Source organism: Melanerpes formicivorus, unplaced genomic scaffold (genome assembly GCF_026170545.1).
Source record: "Melanerpes formicivorus ecotype bairdi unplaced genomic scaffold, bMelFor1.0.p_v2 SCAF_12, whole genome shotgun sequence".
Taxonomy (NCBI): domain Eukaryota; kingdom Metazoa; phylum Chordata; class Aves; order Piciformes; family Picidae; genus Melanerpes; species Melanerpes formicivorus.
The window spans coordinates 1,206,545-1,229,012 of record NW_027142364.1 but is presented as its reverse complement, the minus strand read 5'-3'; the positions used below and the strand labels follow the sequence as shown (position 1 = coordinate 1,229,012).

The following is a 22,468-nucleotide window of genomic DNA, read 5'->3' as shown; positions in this document are numbered from 1 at the left end:
AAATGAAAGCAGCAGGAGGAGCAAATTCAGCCCAAGTCACCACTCTGCCTCCTCCCAGCAGCTCAGGACAGTCTCAGATGGAATGGTGGAGCTCAGGCTGTGCACATCTGAGCTTTTCTTGCACTTGAGGGGTTCCTGGAGGTGTTCACAAAAGGATGGGAGGTGGCACTTGGAACCATGGTTTAGTTGTCATGAGGTGTTGGGTGATAGATTGGACTTGATGATCTCTGAGGTCTTTTCCAACCTGGTTGTTTCTATGATTCTATGATTCCTCATCCTCCTGAGCAAAGCAAGCTCTCTGGATGCCTGGCAGGTGTTTTGCTGGCAGGTTTGCTGGAGGGAATCCTCCTTCTAGAGGAGCACAATGGCTGCTGATTGCTCCAGGGCCAGCAGCAGCCAGCTCAAACAAACCTTCTTCTGCTGCAGCAGCCTCCTGCACAGGCCTGGGCTGGAAACCTGAGGGGTGAGGTTCCCAGGACACCTAACTGTGGCCTTCCAGCATCTGAAATGGGCTACAAGAAAGCTGGGGAGGGACTTTTGAAGTGTCAGGGAGTGAAAGGACTGGGGGGGATGGAGCAAAACTAGAAGTGGGGAGATTCAGATTGGGTGTTAGGAAGAAGTTGTTCCCCATGAGGGTGGTGAGAGACTGGCACAGGTTGCCCAGGGAGGTGGTGGAAGCCTCATCCCTGGAGGTGTTTGCAGCCAGGCTGGATGTGGCTGTGAGCAACCTGCTGTAGTGTGAGGTGTCCCTGCCCATGGCAGGGGGGTTGGAACTGGCTGAGCCTTGAGGTCCCTTCCAAGCCTGACAGTTCTATGAGTCTATGATCTCTGCTCAGTGCTTCACCTGAAGGAGCAGAACAGTAAATATTGAGCTGGGAAGCCCAGCTGCTGGTTATGGAATGAGCTAATCATTAACCCCAGGCTCTGGAGGCACTGCCCTATGCCCTGCTGTGCCCAGATTGCATCAGTTGGACTTTACTGAGGGATCCCTGCTCTGTTTCCACCTCAGGGGGATAGCTGGGGGCAAGGCTGGGCCCCAAATGGGTGCAGGATACCTGCAGGCTGGATGAGCAGGATGAACATTTGCAGGAGCAGTTGTGTCACAAACAGCTCCTGGGGTTGTGTCTCAGGGAGGGGAAGGGGCTCTGTGCTCTGCTTGCTGGGGGTTGCCCCTGGCACCACATTAAGGCTTATGATGCTGTTTCCCATGGCATCCTCATAGAAAAGCTCAAGAAATGCGGCACAGAGGCTTGGTTCATGAGGTGGATGGCAAAGAATGGAGTTCAAAGGGTTGTCAGAATGGCACAGAGTCAGCTTGGAGGCTTGTGGCCAGTGGTGGTCCCCAGGGATAGGTACTGGGTCCAGCTTTGGTCACTATCTTTATCAATGACCTGGATGAGAGGATTGAGAGGGCCCTCAGCAAGCTCCTGGTGGTACAGAACTGGGGGGGTTGGCTGACACCCCTCAGGCTGTGCTGCCATCCAGTGAGCTCTGGACAGGCTGAGAGCTGGCTGCAGGCAAACCTCAGGACAAGTGCAGGGTCCTGCAGCTGGGGAGGAACAACCCCAGGCACCAGGACAGGTTAGAGCCTGCCCTGTTGGAGAGCAGCTCCACAAAGACCTTGGAGTGCTGGTGGGCAGCAAGTTCTGCATGGGACAGCAATGTGCCCTGGTGCCCAAGAGAGCCAATGGGGTCCTGGGGTGCAGCAGGAAAAGTGTGGCCAGCAGGGCTGGGGAGGTTCTGCTCCCCCTCTGCTCTGCCCTGCTAAGACCACAGCTGCAATCCTGTCTCCAGCTCTGGGCTCCTCAGCTCAAGAGAGACAGAGACCTGCTGGAGAGAGTCCAAGGGAGAGCCAGGAGGATTATTTGGGGGCTTGAGCAGCTCCCCTGTGAAGAGAGACTGAGAGCCCTGGGGCTGTTTGGTCTGGAGAAGAGAAGGCTGAGAGGGATCTGATCAATGTCTATCAATATCTGAGGGGTGGGGGATAAGTGGAGGGGGCCAAGCTCTTCTCAGTGGTGCGCAGTAATGAGACATCTTTGGGGTTGCACTTTGTCATTGGCAGCAGCCCAGGAGGGCTATGCCTGCCTGGGGGACACCCCGAGGGTCCCCAAGCCCTGTGGCTCCTGTCCCCACTCCCTCTCCTGGCAGCACCTCTGGTCTGGGCGGCAGATGTGCAGCAGATGGGCTGAGGGCAGGGTGGTTGGTGGCCCAAGCTGGTCTGTCTGCAGGAAGATTGCTGAAGGCCATCTCCAGCAGCAGCCAGAGCCTCTCTGGGTGCTTTGCTCTGGTGCTGCTCCCGGCCTGGAGCTCCTGCCCGGCTCCTCAGCTGGGCAGGGCTCAGCTCCCACCCTGCAGCAGCCTTAAAAGGAGAGGAATGGCATTTCCCTCTTGGCACACGGGCTGGCATTCCAAAACGGGAGTGAGACAGCCCCTGGCCGCGCTGCCGCTGGCGGGGGGGAGGGGGGTGTGTGTTGAAAATCAATGGTGGTGTGCAAGAAGGTGGAAGGTACCAGAGGAGGAGGAGTCTGGCTGGGGCTGGGGCACTGCTGGCAGCAGAGCTTTGAACCTCCTTGCTTAAAACCGAAAGAAAAATCATTCCCTTGGTTTGGCTGAAAGTGTGAGGCAGAGTCCTGCCTGCTGCCACCCTCTCCAGCACGGCAGGCTTGAAGTGGAGGGGGAGGTCAGCCTGCAACTGCTCTCCGTGCTCACATCGGGATGGAATCTGCCTCTGAAGTGCAGGTTGAATCTTCCTTGTTGGCAGGAAGGGAAGGCTGCCTTTGAAATGCGGTTTGGATCTGCCTTGCTGGCCTGGAGGGAAATGTTGCTCGCTGTATGGACTGCCCATGGCAGGAGATTGTGCCAGCACTGCACAGGGAGTCATAGACTCAGAGAATTGTCAGGGTTGGAAGGGACCTCAAGGATCAGCCAGTCCCAACCCCCTGCCATGGGCAGGGACACCTCACACTACAGCAGGTTGCTCACAGCCACATCCAGCCTGGCCTTAGAAACCTCCAGGCAGGAGGCTTCCACCACCTCCCTGGGCAACCTGTGCCAGGCTCTCACCACCCTCATGGGCAACAACTTCTTCCTCATATCCAATCTGAATCTCCCCATTGCTATTTCTGCTCCATTCCCCCCCCAGTCCTATCCCTCCCTGACACCCTCAAAAGTCCCTCCCCAGCTTTCTTGGAGCCCCCTGCAGAGACTGGAAGGCCACAATTGGATCTCCTGGGAGCCTTCTCTTCTCCAGACTGCGCAACCCCAACTCCCTCAGTCCATCCTCACAGCAGAGCAGCTCCAGCCCTCTGCTCCGTCTCATGGCCCTTCTCTGGACACCTTCCAGCACCTCCAGCCTGGCCTTAAACACCACCAGGGACAAGGCTTCCACCACCTCCCTGGGCAACCTGTGCCAGGCTCTCACCAGCCTGTGGCTGATTTCCCTCTACATGGAGGAGCCTTGTTTTGTCTGCACCCTGCATTTTCCTGCACAGGAGAAGTTGTTTTGCTCTCTGCCCTCTGGGCTGTGCATAATTTTGGAGCCACACTGCTGCTGCTGGGTGTTGACACAAGCCTGCAGCTCAGCATTTCAGTGGTGACTCCAAGCCAGTACCTCCCTGGCAGGCAAGTGGTGATCAGCTGATGTTGCTGCAACAAATGTCAGAGGGAAAGGATAGAGGCCCTTCAGTGAGCCTTTAAAACCATCTCCACTCCCCAGATGGCTGTGTGTGGTGTGAGGAAGGGCTGCTGTGCCCTTCCACTCCTGCAGCCTTGGTGAGTTGTGCAACACAGCACTCTGCAAACACAACCCCTTTGGATTGCAGGGACCTAAAACCCTCTCCTGAAGCAAAGGAAATGCTTTGATAACGTGCCAAGATGCCAGAGCTCTCCCACAGACCAGAGTTTAGTGCTTCTGTTAGCACAGCAGTGTGCAGACCTCTAGTTAAATATTAAGAGCAGCTCCCAAGCAGCTGGCCATGGCCTGTCCATGAAGAAGCTCTTTAGTTCTAAACATGGTAGTGGTAAACGAGTTAGAAACAGAGAATCAGGGAATTGAACCTGTCCAGAGAAGGGCAACAAGGCTGGGGAGGGGTCTGGAGCACAGCCCTGTGAGGAGAGGCTGAGGGAGCTGGGGTTGCTTAGCCTGGAGAAGAGGAGGCCCAGGGGAGACCTTCTTGCTCTCTCCAACTCCCTGAGGGAGGTTGTAGCCAGGTGGGGGTTGGTCTCTTCTTCCAGGCAAGCAGCACCAGAACAAGAGGACACTGTCTCAAGCTGTGCCAGGGGAGGTTTAGGCTCAAAGTGAGGAGAAAATTCTTCCCAGAAAGAAAGATTGGCCACTGGGATGTGCTGCCCAGGGAGGTGGTGGAGTCACCATCCCTGGAGGTGTGCAAGAGGGGATTGGATGTGGCACTTGGATCCATGGTTTAGTAGTTATGAGGTGTTGGGTGACAGGTTGGACTTGATGATCTCTGAGGTCTTTTCCAGCCTTATTGTTTCTATGATCCTGCTGCTTTCACTAAATAGAATCACAGAACTGTCAGGGCTGGAAGGGACCTCAAGGATCAGCCAGTTCCAAGCCCCCTGCCTTGGGCAGGAACACCTCACACTACAGCAGGTTGCTCACAGCCACATCCAGCCTGGCTGCAAACACCTCCAGGGATGAGGCTTCCACCACCTCCCTGGGCAACCTGTGCCAGGCTCTCACCACCCTCATGGGGAACAACTTCGTCCTAATATCCAATCTGAATCTCCCCACTTGTAGTTTTGCTCCATTCCCCCCAGTCCTGACAGCAACCAAGGGCAGGGCTCCTGTCCCTCAGGTGCAATTCTTCTCCTGCTCCCAGCTCACTGCTGCTCTGCTGCAGGTAGGAAGCAGCAAACCCTCCTGGGGTGCTCTGGGAGGGGAGGCAGCTCCCTCCTTGCAGCTGCATCCTTGTACCCCAAAGCATGGAGAGGGTTCTGCTGGTTTTCCAGCTGGCTGCTGGTTGTCCCTCCAGCTGGCCACACAGCCCTGGCAGCCAGGACTCTGCTGAGGACATAAAATAGGCAAGGGAAAGGCAAGCTTGCTGAGGACACCAAGCTGGGTGGAGTGGCTGAAGGTTGTGCTGCCATTCAGCCAGGCTTGGGCAGGCTGAGAGCTGGGCAGGGAGAAACTTGATGAAGTTCAACAAGGGCAGCTGTGGAGTCTTGCACCTGGGAATGAACAACTCCATGCACCAAGATAGATTGGGGATGGACCTGCTGGACAGCAGTGAAGGTGAAAGAGACTTGAGGGTCCTGGTGGGTGGGAGGATGACCATGAGCCAGCAGTGTGCTCTGCTGGCCAGGAAGGCCAATGCCATTCTGGGGTGGATTAGAAGGGCTGTGACCAGCAGGTCAAGACAGGTTCTCCTTCCCCTCTACTCTGCCCTGCTCAGGCTGCATCTGGAATATTGTGTCCAGGTCTGGGCCCCTCAGGTCAAGGAAGACAGAGAGCTGCTTGAGAGAGTCCAGCACAGAGCCATGAGTATGATGAAAGGAATGGAACGTCTTCTTCGTGAGGAGAGCCTGAGGGAGCTGAGGGCTCTGTAGCTTGGAGAGGAGGAGCCTGAGAGGTGACCTCATTGCTGGTGATAAAGATGTGCAGGGTGAGTGCCCAGAGGCTGGAGCCAGGCTCTGCTGGGTGATGCCCAATGCCAGCACAAGGGGCAGTGGTGGAAGCTGAGGCAGAAGAAGTGCCATGGAAACAGGAGGAGAAATTTTGTCACTGTGAGGGTGACAGAGCCCTGGAGCAGGCTGCCCAGGGGGGTTGTGGAGTCTCCCTCTCTGGAGATATTCAAGATTCACCTGGATGTGTTCCTGTGTGACCTGCTCTGGGTGAGGCTGCTCTGGCAGGGGGGGGTTGGACTGGTTGAGCTTTGGAGGTCCCTTCCAGCCCCTGGCATTCTGAGATGCTGTGAAATTCTGTGACAATCACTTCAATCCCTCTTTCCACCCCCCTGAGTTTCTGCATTATTGCCCACAGTGGATTTTGGGGGATTCAGTGGAGACAGACTGAGAGAGTTGGGGTTGCTCAGCCTGGAGAGGAGAGGCCTTGAATCCCTGCCTGACTCAGCCTCCTTCATCCCAAACGAGTTGGAGTCACCTGAAGTGCAACACTTTGGACCAACAGGAAGGTGAAGCTGCTGCATTGGTATTTGCTATAAATAATGGTGAAAATGGGAAAAATGGGGAAGGAAAATGGTCAGGAAAGGGTTTGGGGACATAAAGAGCACTTTCTGATGGGGAAAGGTGGGGAAGGACCTGGTGGAGGAGGTCAGGAAAGGGTTTGGGGACATAAATAGTGCTTTCTGATGGGGGAAAAATGGGGAAGGATCTGGTGGAGGGGGACAGGAAAGGGTTTGGGGCATAAATAGTGCTTTCTGATGGAGAAAAAACAGGGAAGGATCTGGTGGAGGGGGACAGGAAAGGGTTTGGGGCATAAATAGTGCTTTCTGATGGAGAAAAAATGGGGAAGGATCTGGTGGAGAGGGTCAGGAAAGGGTTTTGGGGCATGAATAGCGCTTTCTGATGGAGGAAAAAATGGGGAAGGATCTGGTGGAGAGGGTCAGGAAAGGGTTTTGGGCATAAATAGCACTGCCTGATGGGGAAAACATGGGGAAGGATCTGGTGGAGGGGGTCAGGAAAGGCTTTTTGGGCCAGCACTAGAACAAGAGGACACAGTCTCAGGCTGCGCCAGGGGAAGTTCAGGCTGGAGGTCAGGAGGAAGTTTTACACAGAGAGACTGACTGCCCATTGGAATGGACTGCCCAGGGAGGTGGTGGAGTCGCCGTCACTGGAGGTGTTCAGGAGGAGACTTGATGGGGTGCTTGGTGCCATGGGTTAGTTTATTAGGTGGTGTTGGGTGATAGGTTGGACACGATGATCTTGAAGGTCTCTTCCAACCTGGTTTATTCTATTCTATTCTATTCTATTCTATTCTATTCTATTCTATTCTATTCTATTCTATTCTATTCTATTCTATTCTATTCTATTCTATAAATAGCACTGCCTGATGGGGGAAAAGTGGGGAAGGATCTGGTGGAGCGGGTCAGGAAGGTGCCTGTGGCCAGGGCAGTCAGCAGAGTATCAAAGCAAGCCCCACACAAGCCCTGGGATTTAGCAGGCTCCTGGTGATGGTGTGGAGCAAGGCAAAGCTGCCTCACCCTGGCTGTTCCACAGCTTGCCTGCAGAAGAGATCTGCTGCCAGTGCCAGCTCCCCAGGCCTGTTTTCTGGCTTTAATGGAAGTGGCTGCAGAACACTTTGTGCTGTTACAGTAAATGCTGCTGCAGGCTCCTAGGACATGAGCTGGGCACTTGGGCTCCTTGGAGGGAGAGGAATAAGGTCAAAGGCAACATTTCCAGGATAAAAATATCAGGCTTTTATTGCTGGGTGAAAGGCCACTTTGAGCAAATCCTGTGGGCCCTCAGCTGTGAAATAGGATCTGAGGCTGCTGCTGCTGGAAGGAGACAAGGAAAGGTGTTGGGATGTGGGCTGTGAAGGCCAATCTGGGGCGCTGGAGGGATGAGTCTGGCACCATGAAATGATGCTTGGTCATGGGTCAGGAAAGAGAGATTGGTGACATCCTGGGCTGCAGCAAGAGAAGTGCAGCCAGCAGGTTGAGGGGCTGGTCTCTTCTCCCAGGCAACCAGCACCAGAACAAGAGGACACAGTCTCAAGCTGCACCAGGGGAGGTTCAGGCTGGAGGTGAGGAAGAAATTCGTCATAGAAAGAGAGATTGGCCATTGGGATGTGCTGCCCAGGGAGGTGGTGGAGTCAGCATCACTGGAGGTGTTTAGGAAGAGCCTGGATGAGGCACTTGGTGCCATGGTCTAGCTGATTAGATAGTGTTGGAGGATCCAGGCTCTCTTTAAAGAGGTTGCCTGGGAGAAGAGACCAACCCCCACCTGGCTACAACCTCCCTTCTGGGAGTTGTAGAGAGCAAGGTCTCCCCTGAGCCTCCTCTTCTCCAGGCTAAGCAACCCCAGCTGCCTCAGCCTCTCCTCACAGGGCTGTGCTCCAACCCAGGAAGTTTAATCTGAAGGGGAGGAGAAAATTCTGTGCTGTAAGGGTTCAGAGCCCTGGAGCAGGCTGCCCAGAGAGGTTGTGGAGTCTCTTCCTTTCAGAGGTTCAAACCTCCCCATGGCCATTGTGCTGCTGGGCAAGCTGCTGTGGGTGCCCTGCTTTAGCAGGGGGCTTGGACTGGGTGATCAGGGACTGGAATGTGCTGCCCAGGGAGGTGGTGGAGTCCCCAAGCCTGGCTGTGTTTCAAGGTGCTTTGGATGTGGTGCTTGGGGCTATGGTTTAGGGGTGAGCCTTGTAGAGCAGGGGTCTGGGTTGGACTTGGTGACCCTGAGGATTCTTTTCCAACCTGAATGTTTCTGTGACTCTGTGATCTCCAGAGGTCCCTTCCCACTCCAGCATGCTGGGATTCAGTGGTTGCCTCTGGCTGGACACACCTGCAGCCCAGATGCCAGGAGCTTCATGTAGCTTCATATTAGCATCCAGATGGGGCTTGAAAGTCTCCAGAGAAGGAGACTCCACAACCTCTCTGGGCAGCCTGCTCCAGGGCATTGGCACCCTCACAGAGAAGAAGTTCCTCCTCATGTTGAGGTGGAACCTCCTGTGCTGCAGTTTATATCCATTGCCCCTTGTCCTATCCCAGGGTGCAGCTGAGCAGTCTGTCCCCTGCCTCTTGACCCCCACCCCTCAGATATTGATAGGCATTGATCAGATCCCTCTCAGTCTTCTCTTCTCCAGACTAAACAGCCCCAGGGCTCTCAGTCTCTCTTCACAGAGGAGGTGCTAAAATCCCCTAAGCATCCTCCTGGCTCTCCACTGGACTCTCTGCAGCAGGTCTCTGTCCCTCTTGAACTAGGGACCCCGGAACTGGCTGCAATATTGCAGGTGATCTGAGCCTGCACAAAGCTCCAGGAAGCATCAGAGTGGCAGCAGTGTTTCCCTTCATCAGATGGAGAGAAACATTTCTTTTGTGGCTAAAACTGGCCTGAGATGGCAACAGGGGAGGGTGAGGTTGGAGATGAGGAACAATTTCTTTGCTGCAAGAGTGGTCAGGGATTGGCACAGGCTGCTCAGGGAGGTGGTGGAGTCCCCATCCCTGGAGGTGTTCAAGAAACCTGTGGCCACAGCACTTGGGGCCAGGGTTTGATGGCCATGGTGGGGCTGGGTTGAAGGTTGGACTCAATCTCAGAGGGCTTCTCCAACTCAAACAGTTCTATGATTCTATGATAAACCTGACCCTGCTCTCCTGGGCATCTGCATTCACCTCCTGTGGACAAGGCTCAGCTTGCTGCCTTGTCAAGAAGCCCATCCTCTGAGGGGGGCTGCTGCTGGCAGAACTCCTGCTGTAAGCAACTCCTGTGCCTCAGGAAATAAACACTTGAGTCTGCTCTGCTGCTTGAAGTCCCTGGGATTTAGGGGAAATTAAATTAGTTGTGAATCTCAGAGGGGGGGAAAATGGCATTTGAAGGGCTGCAGCGTGCTCAGACTGAAGATTTTGTTCATCCTACCTTCTTATTCCTCTGGCATGGAAAGAGAGGTCTGGAGCACAGCCCTGGGAGGAGAGGCTGAGGGAGCTGGGGTTGCTTAGCCTGGAGAAGAGGAGGCTCAGGGGAGACCTTCTTGCTCTCTCTAACTCCCTGAAGGGAGGTTGCAGCCAGGTGGGGGTTGGTCTCTTCTCCCAGCAACCAGCATCACAACAAGAGGACACAGTCTCAAGCTGTGCCAGGGGAGGTTTAGGCTGGAGGTGAGGAAGAAGTTCTTCCCAGATAGAGATATTGGCCCTGGGAATGTGCTGTCCAGGGAGGTGGTGGAGTCACCATCCCTGGAGGTGTTTAACAAGAGCCTGGATGAGGCCATTGGTGCCATGGTTTAGTTGATCAGATGGTGCTGGGTAATAGGTTGGACTGGATGATCTCTGAGGTCTTTTTCAACCTGGTTTGTTCTGTATTCTCTATTTCTGGTTCCAGGTTCACAAATCAAGTGAATTAGGAGCTGAACTGGAGACATTCTCCTGTGTTAAGAGTTAAAAGCACAGCAGCACAGCTCCTTGCCTGTCCAAATGCTGTGCTGGTGCTGGCCTGTGCCCAAGGAGCAAAGGAATCTGGAGTATAAACAGCTCCTCAGCATCAGCTGTCAGGAGGATTTGTCAGCCTGCTCCCTTTTCAAACCAGCTCTTGTTGGATGCCTGGAGAGATTTAATTAAAAACAAAAGCAAAAAAACCCAAAGCAAGCCCAGCAGAAAGGCCTTTAACAGCTATCAACATCCTTTGGGACTGAACTTTTGAAAGGCTGGAGGTGAGGAGAAAGTTCTTCCCAGAGAGAGGAACTGGCCACTGAGATGTGCTGCCCAGGGAGGTGGTGGAGTCACCATCCCTGGAGGTGTTCAGGAGGGGATTGGATGTGGCACTTGGTGCCATGGTTTAGTTAGTCAGGAGGTGTTGGGTGACAGGTTGGACTTGATGATCCTTGAGGTCTTTTCCAGCCTTATTGATTCTATGGTTCTGTGAAAAGCCCAGGACCCAGGGAAGGAGCACCTGGCTCAGCTGGTGGGCTCTGCCTTCACACACTGCCCACCTCCTGCAGCCTGGAATTGACTCTTTGCTTCCTTCAGCCAACCTCCTCCTCTGTATGGCTGGACTCCCTGATATTAAAGGTCTCTTCCAGCCTCAGTGGCTGCAGGATTCCATCCCAGCTGGAGCTCAGAGGAGGGGCTTGCCCCCACTCTTGCCCACTGACACCAGAGCTGAAGGAGGCATGGTTTAACCTCAGGCCAGCCCAGCTCTGTGCTGGAGGTACATCGTCATTGCTCAAGGGTAAGTAGAAAAGTTGCCTCAACACAAGAAGGTAGAAGAGAGCCTTTTGTTGTCCCAGTTTAACAGAGTCACACAGTGGTGGAGGCTGGAAGGGATCTCTGGACATCATCCAAGCCCCCTGCTAAAGCAGGGCACCCACAGCAGCTCGCCCAGCAGCACAATGGCCAAGGGGAGGTTGGAAGCTCTGTAAAGGAAGAGACTCCACAACCGTTCTGGGCAGCCTGCTCCAGGGCTCTGAACCCTTACAGCACAGAATTTTCTCCTCCCCTTCAGATTAAACTTCCTGGGTTGGAGCACAGCCCTGGGAGGAGAGGCTGAGGCAGCTGGGGTTGCTTAGCCTGGAGAAGAGAAGGCTCAGGGGAGACCTTCTTGCTCTCTACAACTCCCAGAAGGGAGGTTGTAGCCAGGTGGGGGTTGGTCTCTTCTCCCAGGCAGCCAGCACCAGAACAAGAGGACACAGTCTCAAGCTGTGCCAGGGGAGGTTTAGGCTGCAGGTGAGGAAGAAATTCTTCCCAGCAAGAGAGATTGGCCATTGGGATGTGCTGCCCAGGGAGGTGGTGGAGTCACCATCACTGGAGGTGCTTAAAAAGAGCCTGGATGAGGCTCTTGGTGCCATGGTTTAGTTGATCAGATGGTGTTGGGTGATAGGTTGGACTGGATGATCTCTGGGGTCACAGCAGCTTGCCCAACATCACAATGGCCAGGGGAGGTTTGGAAGCTCCCTGGAGAAGGAGACTCCACAACCTCCTTGGGCAGCCCGCTGCAGGGCTGCAGCAGCCTCACAGCAGAGCAGTTTCTCCTCCTGTTCAGACAAATGATTACCAACTGCAGTTTGTAATCTAAAACTATCCATCAGGATCCTGCTGCTAGTTCCCATCTCCGGGAAGAGCTCCTTGTTTCCCCTCTGGATCTGTATGCCATGACACAGGGCAGGAAGGCAAAGTTCTTATCTCCAAACACTGGGAGCAGAAGGAGGAGAGGGGATGCTTTATCTCCCAGCTAGGAGAGGAGAGATTGTCCATATGTTTCCCCCCCATTTCCTTCCATTCAGATAACCCTTTGCAATTTAACCAAAGCCTCCTCTGCTCTTTGCAAACAAAACAAAGCTCTTGCCCTGTGAAAAGCTTTTTTTAAATCATTGTTTGCCAGAAGGGAGCCAAAGGCCTAACCAAAACCATCAGAACTCGTGCAGAGAGCAGGCAGTTGTCTGCCAGGCCAAGGCCAGCTTTAATAAGCAAACACCAAAGCTAAGGAGGTGTTGGGACCAGCAAACTCTTTCACAGGCAGGGAGAAAGCAGCAGCAGAGGAGCAGTTCTGGTTGGATGGAAGTGCCCTGCCCTTGGCCTTTTTCACTGGGAGGGAATCACAGCATTGTCAGGGTTGGAAGGGAACTCAAGGATCAGCCAGTTCCAACCCCCTGCCATGGGCAGGGACACCTCACACCACAGCAGGTCGCTCACAGCCACATCCAGCCTGGCTGCAAACACCTCCAGACAGGAGGCTTCCACCACCTCCCTGGGCAACCTGTGCCAGGCTCTCACCACCCTCATGGGGAACAGCTTCTTCCTCACATCCAATCTGAATTCTCTCCTCTAGCTTGGATTCATTCCCCCCCAGTCCTATGACTCCCTGACACCCTCAAAAGTCCCTCCCCAGCTTTCTTGGAGCCCCCTTCAGACACTGGAAGGCCATAATTAGGTCTCCTGGGAGCCTTCTCTTCTCCAGACTGCACAACCCCAACTCCTTCAGTCTGTCCTCATAATAGAGCAGCTCCAGCCCTCTGCTCATCCTCGTGGCCCTTCTCTGGACACCTTCCAGCACCTCCAGATCCTTCCTGTACTAGGGGCTCCAGAACTGGACAGAGTGCTCCAGGTGGGGTCTCACCAGAGCACAGTAGAGGGGAGAATCACCTGAACAAAAGAACAACAACAAGAAGAAGGTAGAGTTCAGGAAGTTCTAAATGAGTTTAGTTTCTGGTCTTGGTTCTGTATTTGGGCAGATGCCTCCCATGCCATCACAGGAGCAGCAGCTCAGCCAGTGCTGGGCAGGGGGGTGGCCACTTTTCTAAGGTCCCCTCACAGGAGAGCCCTGAGCTTTCCAGAGGTTTATGCACAGCACTGAGCTCTCTGTGCCCTCCCAGCTCCTCCCAGCAGAGCTTGCCCTGGGGTGTACAAAGCCTTCCCTGTGTCAGTGGAACTTCACCGAGGAGCTCCCTGGGACTTTGGAATTGGCTGCAGCCCTGGGCAGCTTCCCTGGGGAATTGTTTCTACTTCTGCTGATTGTCTCTCCTCTGCCCTGGTGAGGCCACATCTGGCTCCAGTTCTGGGCTCCCCAGTTCAGGAGGGACAGGGATATAGTGGAGAGTGCCGAAGAAAGGCTATGAGGATGATGAAGGGAGTGGAACATTTGTGTGATGAAGAGAGGCTGCAAGCCCTGGGGCTGCTTAGTCTGGAGAAGAGCAGACAGAGGGGATCTGATCAATGTCCATCAATAGCTGAGGGGTGGGTGTGAAGAAGAAGGGGCCAGGCTCTTTTCAAAGAGGCCAAGGGGCAAGGGAGACAAACTGGAACCCAGGAGGTTGCATCTGAACAGGAGGAGAAGCTTCTTTGCTGTGAGGGTGCTGGAGCCTGGAGCAGGGTGCCCAGAGAGGTTGTGGAGTCTCCTTCTCTGGAGATGTTGGAGACCCACCTGGAAGTGTTCCTTTGTGACCTGCCCTGGGTGATCCTGCTTGGCAGTGGGGTTAGACTTGATCTTCAGATGTCCCTTCCAACCCCCACCTCCCCATAATGTGATCCTGATTTGGTTTTAGCTCTTGTTATTCCTTGGAGAACAAATCTGATGCAGAGAGGCTGAAGGAGCTGGGGATGGTTAGTGTGAAACAGAGGAGGCTGAGGGGAGACCTCCTGGCTGTCTACAGCTCCCTGAAAGGACCTTGTGGAGAGGCTGCTGCTGGTCTCTTCTCACAGCTGATTAGTGACAGAACAAGAGGGAATGGCCTGAGGCTGCCACTGGGTAGCTTCAGGCTGGATATTAGGAAGAATTTTTCCCCATCAAGAGTGGTCAGGGACTGGAATGTGCTGCCCAGGGAGGTGATGGAGTCCCCAAGGCTGGAAGTGGTTTGGTTTCAAGGTGGTTTGGCTGTGATGCTTGGGGCTGTGGTTCAGGGGTGAGCCTTGTAGAGCAGGGTCCTAGGTTGGACTTGATGACCCTGAGGGTCTGATCCAAGCTGAATGTTTCTGATCCTGATTCTCTTGCTCCAGGTCCTGCTCCATCATGAGTGCCCTGATGGCAAAACCCCAGCCCTGAGTGATCTGCAGGTGCCAGCTCCATCCCCCAGAGCACCTGGATGCTGTCAAGTGCTTGGATCATTCCTCACACTGCTGCTTGCTGCTCAGGTGAGTTGTTTGGGTTATTTTTTACCCAGAACAGCTATTACAAAGAGGTTTTGGGGTTGTTTGTTCTTACTCCCTTCAAAAGCAGAAACTCTCTGTGAAACCCCAAAGTGATGATAAAACCTTGTAGCCTTTCAGCTTTGTGGAGGAGAGCTGAGTCTGGAAGAATGCTTTGCTTCATGAATTTTTCATCTCTTCTGCAGCCAGAGTAATTAGCATAATTATGAAACCATATTAGTGGCTGAGAAAGCAAAGCAGTGCAGGGCTGCCAGGGGCACTGCACCCCCTGCTCACAGCAGCTGTGCACCTGGACATCTGTGTCAGCTTTTGCCTCACCAGACAGCAGTGGCTGCTTGTGCTGGGGGAGCTGGAGGCAGCTCACAGGTCCCCAGCACCCAGAGCCTCAGCAGAGCCTCTGCCTCCAAAGCCTTCTCTTCCCGTTCTCTTTCTCTTGGAGTCCCTCAGGGATCAGGACTGGGACCAGTCCTGTTTAACATCTTTGTTAGTGTCATGGACAGGGGCATTGAGTGCAGCCTCAACAGGTTTGCCGATGAAATCAAGCTGTGTGGTGCAGCAGACAGCTGGAAGGAAGGATCCATCCAGAAGGCCCCGGACAGGCTGCAGAGCTGAGCCCATGACAACCTCATAAGGTTCAACAAGACCAAGGGCAAGGTCCTGCAGCTGGGTCAAGGCAATCCCAGGCACTGATACAGGCTGGGCAGGGACTGGCTTGAGAGCAGCCCTGAAGAAAAGGACCTGGGGGTGCTGGGGGAGGAGAAGCTCAACAGGAGCCAGCAGTGAGCACTGGCAGCCCAGAGAGCCAAGCAGAGCCTGGGCTGCAGCAAGAGAAGTGTGGCCAGCAGGGCCAGGGAGGGGATTCTGCCCCTCTGCTCTGCTCTGCTGAGACCACAGCTGGAGCTCTGGGTCCAGTTCTGGAGCCTCTGTGCCAGGAAGGATCTGGAGGTGCTGGAAGGTGTCCAGAGAAGGGCCACGAGGATGAGCAGAGGGCTGGAGCTGCTCTGCTGTGAGGACAGACTGAGGGAGTTGGGGTTGTGCAGTCTGGAGAGGAGAAGGCTCTGAGGAGACCTAGCTGTGGCCTTCCAGGATCTGAAGTGGGCTCCAAGAAAGCTGGGGAGGGACTTTTGAGGGTGTCAGGGAGTGATAGGACTGGGGGGGGGAATGAATCCAAGATAGAGGAGGAGATTGAGATTGGCTGTGAGGAAGAAGTTGTTCCCCATGAGGGTGGTGAGAGCCTGGCACAGGTTGTCCAGGGAGGTGGTGGAAGCCTCATGCCTGGAGGTGTTTGCAGCCAGGCTGGATGTGGCTGTGAGCAACCTGCTGCAGTGTGAGGTGTCCCTGCCCATGGCAGGGGGGTTGGAACTGCTTCATTCCTCCCAGTACTAACACTCCCTGACACCCTCAAAAGTCCCTCCCCAGCTTTCTTCAAATCCTGAAAGGCCATAATTAGGTCTCCTGGGAGCCTTCCCCTCTCCAGACTGCACAACCCCAACTCCCTCAGTCTGTCCTCACAGCAGAGCAGCTCCAGCCCTCTGCTCCTCCTCGTGGCCCTTCTCTGGACACCTTCCAGCACCTCCAGATCCTTCCTGAAACAGAGGCTCCAGAACTGGATGCAGTACTGAAGCTGCTCTTGCTCACAGACATGCTCCTGGTCCTCTCTGAGGAGCACTAACCACAGGATTAGAGACTGCTAATGACCTTTTCAGAGGAGGAAAGCCTCTTGCTCTACTCCTCTGCTTCTGCACTGCTTTGCTCCCTGGCACAGTGTTGCTGTGTTTGTGGTGCAGCATCTCCACAGCAACAAGTCACACGTGGGGCTATGACTTCAGCCCCGGAACACGCAGGAAGCATCCAGGAGCTGCCAGGCAGCTGAGATATTGTTCCAGCAGGGATGCAGCAGCAGACAGTTCCCTCCCTGCCTCTCCTCCTCCTGCCCAGCTCCTGCTGGAGGGAATTGGGAGGCTGAGGGAGCTGGGGTTGCTTAGCCTGGAGAAGAGGAGGCTCAGGGGAGACCTTCTTGCTCTGTACAAGAGAGGCTGTAGCCAGGTGGGGGTTGGTCTCTTCTCCCAGGCACCCAGCACCAGAACAAGAGAACACAGTCTCAAGCTGTGGCAAGGGAAGTTTAGGCTGGAGGTGAAGAAGAAATTTTTCCCAGCAAGAGAGATTGGCCACTGGAATGTGCTGCCCAAGAAATTCTTCCCAGCAAGAGAGATTGGCCACTGGAATGTGCTGCCCAGGGAGGTGGTGGAGTCACCATCCCTGGAGGTGCTCAAAAAAGGCTTGGATGAGGCCCTTGGTGCCACGGTTTGGTTGATCAGATGGTGCTGGGTGGTAGGTTGGACTTGATGACCTCAGAGGTCTTTTCCAACCTGGTTAATTCCGTGATTCTGTAGTTGAGGCTCAGGAGGGAAGAAGCCCTTCCAAAGGGACTCATTATCTTAATATCTACAGGATAAGACCTAAGAAAGACCTCAGGCTTTGGACAACTCTTCAGGAGTAAGTAATAATGAAATGGAAGAGTGGGGGAGAAAAATAAGCTAGAGAGAGAGCGCATTGTCATCTGACCTACAGCACAAAGCACCCAGGCTGCTGTGGAGGACACTTCAGCTCCACCAGCAGACACAAAAGCAGGGGAAGTGCCAACAAGTTCATCTTTAATCAGTAATTAAGGAGCAGCTTGACTAATTCATCCCAGCATGAAGGCTCCTCCAGCTGCAGATCTGACACCAGAGGGGAAGTGGCCTGGCCCTGCTCTAAGCACTTCATGGCCATCAATATGAATGTCCCATCAAAGTGACTGACCTGAGGAGCCTGGAAGGGGAGATGTTTGCCAGCACCTCCTGCCCAAGGTTGCAGGAGATGTGTGACAAGGGACAACCATCTCCCTGTCATTTTGGCCATGGCTTCCAGACCAGGACTCCTGTGTGCTCACAGGCAGACCTTGAGGGGTACATTGGACTCCTCCACAGGAAACTGAGTGCCACCCATAGAGCATTTTACCTGCTCCAGCTCTGTGGTTGGAATTTCTGGGTACCCTTCACTCATCTTTTACTCTTGACCTCTGACTCAGGCTTAGAGGCTCAGGAGAGACCTTATTACTACCTACAGCTACCTGAAGGGAGGTTGTAGCGTTGGTCTCTTCTCCCAGGTACCCAGCACCAGAACAAGAGGACACAGTCTCAAGCCGTGGCAAGGGAAGTTTAGGCTGGATGTTAGGAAGAAATTCTTCCCAGCAAGAGAGATTGGCCCTGGGAATGTGCTGCCCAGGGAGGTGGTGGAGTCACCATCCCTGGAGGTGTTTAGGAAGAGACTGGATGGGGTGCTTGGTGCCATGGTCTAGTTGATCAGATGGTGTTGGGTGATAGGTTGGACTGGATGGTCTCTGAGGTCTTTTCCAACATGGTTAATTCTAGTGTAGTCTTGTCTAGTCTAGTCTACTCTATTCTGTAAAAGCCCCTGAGAGGTGACCAGCACACCTGTAACCCTTGGAAAGCTGTTAGCTGATGCAACATCCTGTAGAGGGAAAGCCAACAGCATCCTGGTCTGGATCAGCAGCAGTGTGGCCAGCAGGAGCAGGGCAGGGATTGTGTCCCTGGACTCAGCACTGCTGAGGCCACAGCTTGAATGCTGGAATCAGTTTTGGGCCACACACTCCAAGAAGGATGGTGAGGGGCTGGAGCAGGTCCAGAGAAAGGCAACAAAGCTGGGGAAAGGTCTGGAGAAGAGGGCTGGGGATGAGCAGCTCAGGGAGCTGGGGATGTTTAGTCTGGAGAAGTAGAGGCTGAGGGGAGACCTTCTGGCTTGCTACAGCTCCCTGAAAGGAGGCTGGAGACAGGTGGGGGTTGGTCTCCTGGCCCAGGGAACCAAGTGAAAGGAAAAGGAAAGTGAGAGAAAATGGCCTCAGGTTGCATCAGAGGAGGCTTAGGCTGGACACGAAGAACAATTCCTTCCCCCAAAGGGTTGTGCAGCCCTGGTGAGCAGTGGTGGAGTCCCCACCCCTGGAGGGGTTTGAAAGCCCTGGAGAGGTGGTGCTGAGGGCCATGGTTTGGTGGTGAGCTGGCAGTTCTGGGGTAAGGGTTGGGCTCTGATCTGGAAGATCTCTCTCCAGTGCCTCTGATCTGTGGTTGGTGCCTTGCAAGCCCCCAGCCCTGCTGCACCCTGTGAACGTCTCAGAGCAGCAGAGGAAGCCGGATGCGTTTCCGCTGCGGAGGTGCCCACGCTGCTGCTACCCAGCTGCACCCTGCCTCCTCCTGCCCTGGGCAGTACCCACTCTGGGCAGCCAGCTCCTGCTGGGCACAGCCTGGGCTCAGGGGTGCTCTGTGGCTTTGCAGAGGCTGGCAGGGACCAGTGAGAGAAGTGGAGGGGGGTGATGTGTCCTGCCCCAGGTTGAGCAAAGATGCTTTGAGCAAGGGCCGTGGTGTGTGGCAAGCTCTGCTCTGCAGGGCTCAGGGAGGAAGGGCTGCTGCTGAGGCAGGAAGCTCAGAGGTGGTGGCTGCAGAAGAGCTCTCAAAAATGAGTCTGAATCATGGTTTTGGTTGGAGGAAACCTTTAACATCATTGAATCCAAGCCTTAGCCCATCACTGCCAGCTCACCACCAAACCATGGCCCTCAGCACCACATCTCCACAGCTTTGAGACCCCTCCAGGGGTGGGGACTCCACCACTGCCCTGGGCAGCCTGAGCCAGGGCTGGGCAACACTTTTGGGGCAGAAACAGTTCCTCATGTCCAATCTGAACTTCCTCTGTAGGGGATGGAATCCATGCTCCATACACACAGATTCCTGTGGCCACTCTCAATTTGCCTTTCCCACTTCTGAATCATTGATGTTTGCTCCTGAGGAGTCCTGATCCTTATTTGCAGCAGGAAACTCCACCACTGCCCCAGGCAGGCTGGCACAGCGCTGCACAATGCTTTGGGGGCAGAAATTGTTCTTCATGGCCAACCTAAGCTTCTCCTGGTGCAACCTGAGGTAGTTTTCTCTGGTCTTATTGCTTCTTCTCTGGGAGAAGGACCACCCCCTACCTGGCTCCAGCCTCCTTTCAGGGAGCTGTAGAGAGCCAGGTCACCCCTCAGCCTTCTTTTCTCCTGGCTGAACAACCCCCAGTTCCCTCAGCCTGCCTCAGGCTCCTTGCTAGTGAGGCTAGTGGTGCCCAGGGTGGTGCCAGCAGCAAGCTGGGCAGGCAGCAGTTATCTGGGGGCTTGAAGCAGGAAGGGAGCCCTGACTTGTGAGGCTGATGGCGCCTTGGGTGCTGCCAGCAGTGGTTATCTGGGGCTTGAAGCAGGAAGGGAACTATGACTGGTGAGGCTGGTGGTGCCCTGGATGGTGCCAGCAGCAGACTGAGCAGGCAGCAGTTATCTGGGGGCTTGAAGCACAAAAGGAGCCCTGACTGGTGAGGCTGGTGGTGCCCTGGGTGGTACCAGCAACATGCTGGGCAGGCAGCACTTATCTGGGGGCTTGAAGCACAAAAGGAGCCCTGACTGGTGAGGCTGGTGGTGCCAATAGTTCTCTGGGGGCTTGCAGCGGGAAGGGAGCCCTGACCGGTGAGGCTGGTGGTGCCCTGGGTGCTGCCAGTAGTTCTCTGGGGGCTTGCAGCAGGAAGGGAGCCCTGACCGGTGAGGCTGGTGGTGCCCTGGGTGCTGCCAGTAGTTTTCTGGGGGCTTGCATCAGGAAGGGAGCCCTGACCGGTGAGGCTGGTGGTGCCCTGGATGGTGCCAGCAGCATGCTGGGCAGGCAGCAGTTATCTGGGGCTTGCAGCAGGAAGGCAGCCCCGTGGCCACCATCCAAACACCCCCCTGCTTCCAGAGGGCTTGTCGGGCCACCCGGGCTTGTGGCACTGGCAGATGTGCGTGCCCGCGGGCAGATTAAAGGGGCTGCATGCCGCAGGGCCATCTGCCCCGGGGGCTGCAGCGCAAACGGTGGGTGCCCCGGGGGCTGCAGCGCAAACCGTGGGTGCCCCGGGGGCTGCAGCGCAAACGGTGGGTGCCCCGGGGGCTGCAGCGCAAACCGTGGGTGCCCCGGGGGCTGCCTGCGCTTGGCGGCTGCAGCCCGAGCCGCGGCTGCGGCGCGGAGCACAGCACTTCCCCCCCTTGCGCCTCTCTGCTTTTTGATTTGCTGAAAGTGATTAAAAAAAAAGATGAAATAAAATTGGGGTGGTTTGGGTTTGGGGTTTTTTTTGCCTCTTTTGAAACAACAAAAAAAGATGCAGCTGCCAACCGCAGCCCAGCGCCATGGCAACAGCCCTTAGGCTCCCACCCCTGCCTTGCTTCACGTCCTTAGACCTCTAGGCTGGGGGAAGCTCTGCTGGCTTGTCCCTGCCTCTTCCCCCCACCCCCACCTCCTGCACTTGCAGCACAGCCCAAAGCCAGGCTGTAATTTGCCCAGGCGTGCCTGAGGGGCAGGAGGTGGCTTGGGCTGCCCAGGGTGCTGCAGCAAGCCCTGGCACCCCCCGTGCCCGGCGACACCAGGTAAGAATCGGGCTTTGGCTCGGCTCTTTCACCCCGTTTTGGCCCTCCAGGGTGGTGTGAAGTTGTTGGGTGGCTTACGGTAAGTTCTTCAGGAACCCAAGCAGTTCCCTGGGGTCTGTTTGATTGGGCTGGCTGATCCTGAGATCAATTAGAGAAGCTGTAGTTAATTGATTCAACACAACAGGCACGGAGCACAAAGAGTTTGTTCTGCCAACTTTAGCCAGGTTCTGCAGCTCTCCAGAGTGTTTCCAGCAGCAGCTGGGGTTTGGAGCAGAACCTTTGTGAGGTTTGCCAGGGGCATGGTGGGGCTCTGGGAATGGTGGAGCTCCTTGGGGGCTCTGGGAATGTGGAGCTCTGTGGCGCCCAGGGATGTTGGAGCTCCTTGGGGGCTTTTGGATGTTGGAGCTCCTTGAGGCTCTGGGAATGTTGGAGTTCCTTGGGGGCTTTTAGATGTTGGGAGCTCTGTGGGGCTCTGGGATGTTGGAGCTCCTTGGGGTTCAGGGATGTTGGGGGGCTCTGTGTGACCCTGGGAATGTTGGAGCTCTTTGGGGCTCTGTTGGGAGCTCCACGGAGCCCTGAGCAAGCCCTGACCTGCTGCTGGGAGCATGTGGGACAAGCCAAGCACAGGAGTTGGTCACCACATTGCCAGGGGTGCAGCTTTCACTTTTCTCTTGGTTTTACCCTCATTTTGTCAATCTCTTGTGGTGCTGGGGAAGTTGAGGGAGGATTTTCCGTGCTTGCAAGCACCCCCTGAGCTGGCTCAGCAGCTGCTTCTCTCCTGGAGGGGTGGAGCAGGGCACGGTGCTGGGTCCTCGCTGCCATCGCTCTGCTGCAGTTTGGTGTTTGAATGGGGGCTGAGTGTGGCTTCCCTCCACGTGCAGCTTCCCTCCACGTGCAGCTCCCCTCCAGCCCCTCCCTGAGTGAGGCAGGGGGGTGCCCATCCCTGGAGGGTCACTCTTGTCCCTACTCCAGCTGGTCAAGAGCTGCTGGTAGAGCCCAGGAGAACATTGAGTGAATCCCTGGGAAGCAGCCCTTGGCTTCCTGCTGCCAAATGTGCTGCTGCCAGGGGGTGTCCCACCAGCTGTCTGTGGTTAAAGATGGTGACAGATCACAGGCAGGGTCCACCCAGACTTGAGCCTCCATGCTGCTCCCCACAGAAGTAAGAGTGGACCCTGGAGCTGCTGGCTGGGCTTCAACTGAAAAGCAGAGGAGAACTCAGAGCTCCACAGTGGTGCAGGATGGATTGGCAGTATCCACTGTGAAATGAGGCTGGGGTTTGCTCCTTTGTGTGTTTGAAGGCTGGGAGACTCCCAGAATCCCAGCAGGGTGGAAGTTGGAAGGGACCTCTGGAGCTCCCCCAGCCCAATCCCCTGCTCCAGCAGGGCACCCACAGCAGCTTGCCCAGCAGCACAGTGCCCAGGGGAGGTTGGAAGCTCTCCACACCAGTAGACTCCAAAACCTCTCTGGGCAGCCTGCTCCAGGCCTCCAGCAGCATCACAGCAATCAAGTTTCTCCCCCTGGTCAGATGGAACCTCCTGGGTTCCAGTTTGTGTCCCTTGACCCGTCCCTGGGCACCACTGGCAAGAGCCTGGCCCCAGCCTCTTGCCCCCCATCCTTTAGCTCTTGCTGAGCATTGCTCAGCTCCCCTCTGGGGCTGCTCTTCTGCAGGCTCTCAGCCCCAGGGCTCTCAGCCTTTGCTGCTCACAGAGCTGCTCCAGGCCTCTCAGCAGTTTTGCAGCCT

The 22,468-nt window shown here is 55.3% G+C and overlaps 1 protein-coding gene across 2 annotated transcripts in view; it reads left to right on the top strand.

The window, feature by feature from the left end:
• Positions 1–20,621: 20,621 nt before the first annotated feature.
• Positions 20,622–22,468, top strand: part of MBNL1 (muscleblind like splicing regulator 1) — a 99,073-nt gene continuing 97,226 nt past the window's right edge. The window contains exon 1 of one of the 2 annotated variants that reach the window (XM_068144900.1): positions 20,622–20,727. The gene's annotated coding sequence lies outside the window, so the exon portion shown is untranslated. The remainder of the gene's footprint in view (positions 20,728–22,468) is intronic. The other variant, XM_068144893.1, reaches the window with a different exon arrangement.